Raw genomic sequence first — 6,734 nt, forward strand, 5'->3', positions numbered from 1 at the left:
CCTTTTTTTTTTCAAAGTTGAAGGGTTTCTTGGAGAGTGATATTTGTGAGTTTTTACCCAGTTTTGTGAGGTTGTTACCTCATGTTGTGAAAAGAAAGCAGAATTCTGGTTGGACTTTTGCTATTTCTGTTCTGAGAGTCAGTGGCTGTGATACAATCCTTATTGATGATGGCAGGGGAAGATCTCTCTCTTCTACAGTGATGCTGCAATTTTTTGTTGGGCCCTTTCTCCTCCACACTCTCCTTTCCAACCAGGCAGGCAGGCTTGGTGGCCTGTGGAGGTGGGTCAAGCCAGGGTTTCTTTTGGCAGACACCTGGTTGAGAACTGATGCTGTATGGTATCTCTCCTTAGTCATTTCTTGTCTAAAGTGACCAGCCCTAATGTCTGTAGTCTCGTCTCATACTTTGGAAGCCTGCTATTTACCCCTTTTTGCTGCAAAAACAGACTATTCCTATTCTTTCTTTCCTATCTGCTAACCAGTTACTGGTCCATGAGAAGGCTCGAGCTGTCTGGAGTAGCTCATGACTGTGAGTGGCAACCTCAGGGCAGACTGTTAAGAAGCAGGGCACAACCCCCAAATCAGTTGTGTGCTCTAGACTTAGAGTTCACCAAGTCAGATTCAGGATGATGTGTCTTTTATGACTTTTTAAACCAAACTTGCTATTTTTGCATAATTTAAGCTTTCTATGCAGAGGACTAGAAATGTTTTTATTAACCTGTATATTAGATCATTTTAACATTGGCTGGAATCAAAATGTTAAATCTGTTCTTATCAATTTAATAACAGATACTTCCTCTATCTCAGGACTATCTATTAAACTGATCTCTGGAATAGGGACATGGAGTAGCAGCTTCCTCCACCCAGTGCACACATCGCCCTGTTATTGTGGCACTGAACCTCTAGGAACGGTGGACCTCCCTATGGGGAGAATATCATGGCTGAAGAGCAGCGAAGAAAAGTAGTGTTGTCTGTGTTCCCATTTGGTTTATAATGAGTATGGTTTTGAGTCATTTGTAAATTTTTGGTCAGTTATTAGTTACATCTTATTATTAGGCCTCTGAGTTGAAAGGCTGCTTTTGCAGATTTTACTTTCTCTTTGTTCGTAGGTCGTTAAACAGCTGCTTTCTTAGTCTATTCTGTGCCAGTTCTTAAACTGCTCTCCTTAGTATACCTTCCAGCATTAATTGCATGGTTTGGGTCGTTCTTTCCGTCGTCTCCCCACGGAAGAGAAATTTTCCATCCCTTTCCCTTTGGGAAAACCCCACCGTTTTAACTTAGAGAACAGCCTCTGTAAATGTTGTGCCTCTACGAGGAGGAAAGTCGGGGCCCTTTGAGTCACATTCCTAGAGTTTAAGGCCGGAAGGAATCAGCCGATCACCTCAGAGGGACTGGGGTCCACCAATGCCCGAGGCCTTACCATGGCAAGGAATTGATTTGATGCCATTGACTGTACGTTTGAGGTAGTTCTGTGGGAAAGGAGCAGAAAAGAGCATTGTGGCTTAGCACTTGCATAGGCTTTCTTTGCCCTGGTTTGCAGTAAGAGTTAACAGTGAGAGATTGCTAGTCTCAGGTCAGGGTGGGTTTGTGCAAACTAGGAGTGTACAGGGAACTGTCTTTGAACAGAAGGAATGAGAGGAACCAGTGAGAGGAAGGAGGCTGGAAGACTTCTCTGTCTTTGAACAGAATTCTGTGTTAATGGTTCTTGCTTTGAATTCCTCTATTGGAGTCATTCCATGGAAGTGATCCTCACTTAGTTACCTAGTTCTCAAAGTCATGTGAATGGTGTTTGGTGCATGTCTGGGAGCTCATCATGGCGAGGTAGAAAGTGGTGGAGGCAGAGGGTCTGTGTAACATCCAAGGGTGCCAGCATTGCTTTTTGCCTTTTTAGAGCTTAGATCAAAGGATATATTCCTATTGGCTTAGTAGGTAATAATTGGTTTATTAGGCTTTGGTTTATTGTGTCTTGTCAATAAATCAATTCCCAAATATGTTTCTGTTGACTCTAGAACTTTGCTAGAAAAAGAGGGTGAAGTGAAGTGAATGGGGGAACCACAGTTATCAATCCTGTGTTGTGAAGACAGGAGATAAGTCAAAATAAGATATATCAAGTTTAGCTACACTATTCCTATAGCTGAAGTTGTGTATCTTACATTGACTCTGTCCCCCTCAGTGTAGATCAGTCCAAAGTATAAGTAGTTTCTTAGCCAATCCAAGGCTGTGATCAAGTGTCTTGGGGTATATCTACACTATGAAATTAGGTCAAATTTATGTGTCATTTTTTTAGAAATTGTTTTTATACAGTTCATTGTGTGTGTCCCAACACAAAGTGCTCAAAGTGCATTAAGTTGGTGGACGGAGTCCACAGTACTGAAGCCAGCATCGACTTCCAGAGCATTGCAATTTGGATAGCTGTGCGTAGCTATCCCACAGTTCTTACAGTCTCCGCTGCCCACTGGGATTCCGGGTTGAGATCCCAATGCCCGATGGGGCAAAAAACAGTGTCGTGGGTGATTCTGGGTACATGTCATCAGACTCCCCTCTCCCTCCCTCCTTGAAAGCAATGGCAGACAATCGTTTCATGCCTTTTTTCCTGGGTTACCTGAGCAGATGCCATACCTCGGCAAGCATGGAGCTCATTCAGCTCACCGTCACCGTATGTCTCCTGGGTTCTGGCAGACTGTGATGAACTAGGAATGTTCTTAATGTTTTCTCTGAATACTGTGTTGGTGCCTCAGTGTCCCCATGGCAGTTCTTAAGTATCTGGCAGAGCAAAGGGCCAGTGCACCTAAATGCCTGACACTCTGTCTCCTAGCAACTGATGGCCTGGGCCCCCCCTCTGCAAAGGTGCCAACTGAAGGTGTTGGAGACAAAGAGATCAGGTGACCTTGTGTCCCGGGAAAGGAACGGACCAGAGGAGGAGGGGCTGGAGGGATTGTTATTCTGGAGCTGGCTGGGGTCGAGGAGGGAAGTGCAGACGTGGGGGGTCTGGTTCACTGCCCTCCAGAATGGACACGCCGAGGGGTCCGGTTCGCTGTATCTACAAGCTCTGTTTTAGACCCTGTTCCTGTCATCGAACAAACCTCTGTGTTACTGGCTGACTGAGAGTCACGTCTGACTGCAAAGTGGGAGTGCAGGACCCTGTGGCTTCCCCAGGACCCTGCTGGGTTGGGCTCCCTGTGGGAAGCGCACGGAGGGGCAGAGGATGCTGAATGCTCCAAGGAGAGACCCAGGAGGTGAAGACGTGTGAGCTTCTTGCCCTGAACAAGTCTGCTCCAAGGAAGAGGAGGCTCCCCAAAGTCCTGACTGGCTTGGTGGGGAGCAGTTCCATAGCATCGCCTGGTGACTCAGTGACACAGAAATGGGATTGCATTGCTACAGAGCAGCAGCTCATTGGCTTTTGGTGGCAGAAAGTGCATTATGATTGGTAGTCGTTGTTACTGTAATCCTAGGTGCTCTTTTAGCTGATCTCAGGGAGGTCAGCTGGGTCACTTGGGCAGACATGGGAGTGACTCAGCCAGATCATTCCCATCTTCTGCCAAGCCACCAGGAGATGACGATGGCTAGTAGTTGTACTGCACTGTTTGCTCTCAGCCAAAGATATAAAAGCTGGATAGATCAAAACAAGAAATTGACCTAATTTGTTTTGTGAAATCAACGGCCTTCTAAACCCAGGGTTTTGAGTTCAGTCCTCAAGGGGGCCATTCTGTGTGACAGTTGTTTGTGTTTCTCCTTGATGCAAAGCCACCCCTTTTGCTAATTTTAATTCCCTGTAAGCCATGCCATCAGTCACACCTTTCTCCATCAGAGCAATGGCAGACAATTGTTTCATGCCTTTTTTCAGCGCAGAACCAGAAGCTGCAAAAGCAAAACCAGGCAAGGAGGCGACAGCAGTGCGGTGACGAGAGTGATGAGGACATAGACATGGTCATAGACTTCTCACAAAGTACGGGCCGGGCAATGTGCGCCGGCAATGTGCACATCATGCTGATGAGCTCTGCATGGTCACCTGTGCTGATCAGCTGGCCACGCTGGCCGAACAGGAAATGAAATTCAAAAGTTTGCGATCCTTTTCCTGTCTACCTGGCCAGTGCATCTGACTTGAGAACGCTGTCCAGATGGTCACAATGGAGCACTCTGAGATAGCTACCGGAGGCCACTACCGTTGAGTTGCGTCCACACTACCCTAAATTCCACCCGGCAAGGCCAATTTCAGTGCTAATCCTCTCGCTGGAGGTGGAGTAAAGAAATCGATTTAAAGAGCCCTTAAAGTTGAAAAAAAGGGCTTTGTTGTGTGCATGGGTCTAGGGTTAAATTGAGGTAAGGTTGCTAAATTCAACCTAAAGTCATAGTGTAGACCAGGCCTCAGAGGGATTTTATAGCTACTGGCTGGCTGGATGTCCAATCAAGGGAGCTACCCACCCACCCTTTCATTGATCACACTTGGTAACTACTAAGTAGAAGCACAGAATCATAGATTGATTTGCTAAGTTTCCTGCAGGCCTTCCTAATGGCACAGCAGGGCTGCTCTTGGTTCTGCACAATATTGTTTCGTTTAGCAGTGACTGTGAAGGGACTTCCAGCTATTTGGCAGTGGGAACTCTGGTATTAAGTGGACATCCTATCTTAGCTGTGTATGGCTGTATTGCTTGTAGATTTATATATTCTGTTACCAAATGGAGTATTTTGTAGCTGGCTGCTATAATTTGTTTAACTTGTATGAAATATGAATATGCGCCCTCAGACTTAATCACCTACCTTTCACATACTCCCTGCCCCTCACTCTCTGGGGTGGGAACAAGCCACCAGCATGTGTATCAATTGGATTTTTTTTATTTAATTACTTCTCATTGTTAAGTTATTTATGAGTGTTTTTTAAATTTCATTGCAGTGCGTTTTCTTCCTGCAACGGTGACCTGGCAGCTCAGGGATGTGAGAGTCTCCTCCATTGTGTTTCTGCCCATGAATAAAAGAAGTGAGATCACATGTCAGTACCTTTTGGAAATAAAAGCAACCTGGAACCAAATCAGCTGTCTCCTCAGTGTGCAGTTTGTCTCTTTCTTGTTGCAGTTGATGTGTGTGCAGGGGCACTGTGTGCTCACATGGGAATTCACTACCCTTGGTGTAGCCTTTAACTTCTTCCTGGAGTGAATGTGGTGCTGTGGAATGTCAGGTACAGGCTGCATGACCCCCTCCATTTACCCTTGGTGCAGATACAGACCATGTGCAACCTCTCCTCCTGCTGCCCTCCACCATCCCCTGCACAGCCCACCTGTCAGGATAGGAGGGGAATGTCGCTCCATGGATCCTGGTTCTCAGATGGGACTGCCCTAGGATGGGGGTGTGGTTGCATCCAGTACATCACCAGACTGAGCCTTCTAATATCCTTGGTGATTGTTGCCAAGATCCAGGACTTTGTGCTCAAACATCTCCCAGCTTCCTTGCTGAAAGGAAGACCAAGGTTTCCTTGCAATATACAGGAAGAAAGTAGCTTTTCACCCTAGATGGGACTTGAACCCACAATCTCTGGTTTCAAAAGCTTATACCTGATCCATTAGGCCACTGAGGAACAACTAATCAAACACTGGAAATTCCCTCTCATAAAGCTTGGCTTCAAAGCCAAATGGCTCCTTAATGTGCCTTACAGAAATGTCTGCATCCCCTGGCAGTGAGGCCACTGGGCAGGTCGCTGACAGAGCTGAGCACCACCTTTCTGCGCCAGCCATCTTTAGAGAAGAACCCCACTCTAGAGTCACCCCTCCCTCCTTCAGCACCTCCACTTCTGTGGTTCTGAGTGGCAGTAGGATGATTAGGGGGCAAATCCGGGGCTGGAAGGGGGGTAAGGTCGGCCTGTAAGAAGGAACCAAGTGGGGCAGACCCAGGAGGAGGCTGTGGGATGCTGGTTGGTTGTTGGGATCCAAACTCTAGATCAAAGCTGCACAGCAACCTGACACCCAAGGTTATAGGGCTGACATAGTAACCCCCTTACTGGCCTCAGTGAACCACAAACCCTTGTTACTAAGGGTATTTAGGAGTCTCTCTCCCTTAATAACTGCTGGGATCTCTGCTACAGGCATCAGCCACCTCCTGCCTCACAGATTGCACTCTTGGCACTGTGCAAGCCACCAATGACTTTTGCACTCAAGACAGCCTCATCCATATGTGTCTCTGTGGTGCATTGAGTCAGTGCTTTTGGTTGTTAACCAAAAGGATGGCAGTTTGAGCCCACCCGGGGTAGCAATAAATTTATGCTAGTCTCTTGCTCCACAAGACCGGCTGGGAGCCTCAAAGGTCCCCTTTTGTCACCTCAAAACCACCCCTCTTGGCCTCAGTGCTTTCAGCTGGTGGCCCGAAGAGTGGGCTGGATGTCATTCAGAAACACGTCTCCCAGCAGCTGTGCTGGAGGCTTAGGCTTAATCCTCAAGGATGAGCACCAAACTTTCAGCCAGGAAAGTTTTGCCCGCCTCCAGCCTCCACCCAAGTGGCAAGGGAGAAACTGACTAGACACGCCGGCTCACAGATGCCTCCCTCCCACTTCCCTGTAGGCTGTGCAAAGCTCTTGGCCTGCCTCATGCCTCGTCAAGAAAGTGCGGCCATGCTGCCCAAGCCTGAGTCACGTCCGCAGCCTGGCCCCCTCCGGCTGACGGCGCGCAGAGCCACGCAAGTCAATGGCAGGTCGAGTTGGGAGCCTCGGTTCTTTCCCCTGACAGCCACACAGCACTGCCTAGCATTTCGA

The 6,734-nt window shown here is 47.6% G+C and overlaps 1 non-coding gene across 1 annotated transcript; it reads left to right on the plus strand.

Annotated features, from left to right (window-relative positions):
* Positions 1-727: 727 nt before the first annotated feature.
* Positions 728-920, plus strand: LOC127056088 (U2 spliceosomal RNA). Its single transcript, XR_007775731.1, has one exon. It is a non-coding gene; the product is annotated as a U2 spliceosomal RNA (small nuclear RNA).
* Positions 921-6,734: the final 5,814 nt, after the last annotated feature.

Source organism: Gopherus flavomarginatus, chromosome 7 (assembly GCF_025201925.1).
Source record: "Gopherus flavomarginatus isolate rGopFla2 chromosome 7, rGopFla2.mat.asm, whole genome shotgun sequence".
NCBI lineage: Eukaryota > Metazoa > Chordata > Testudines > Testudinidae > Gopherus > Gopherus flavomarginatus.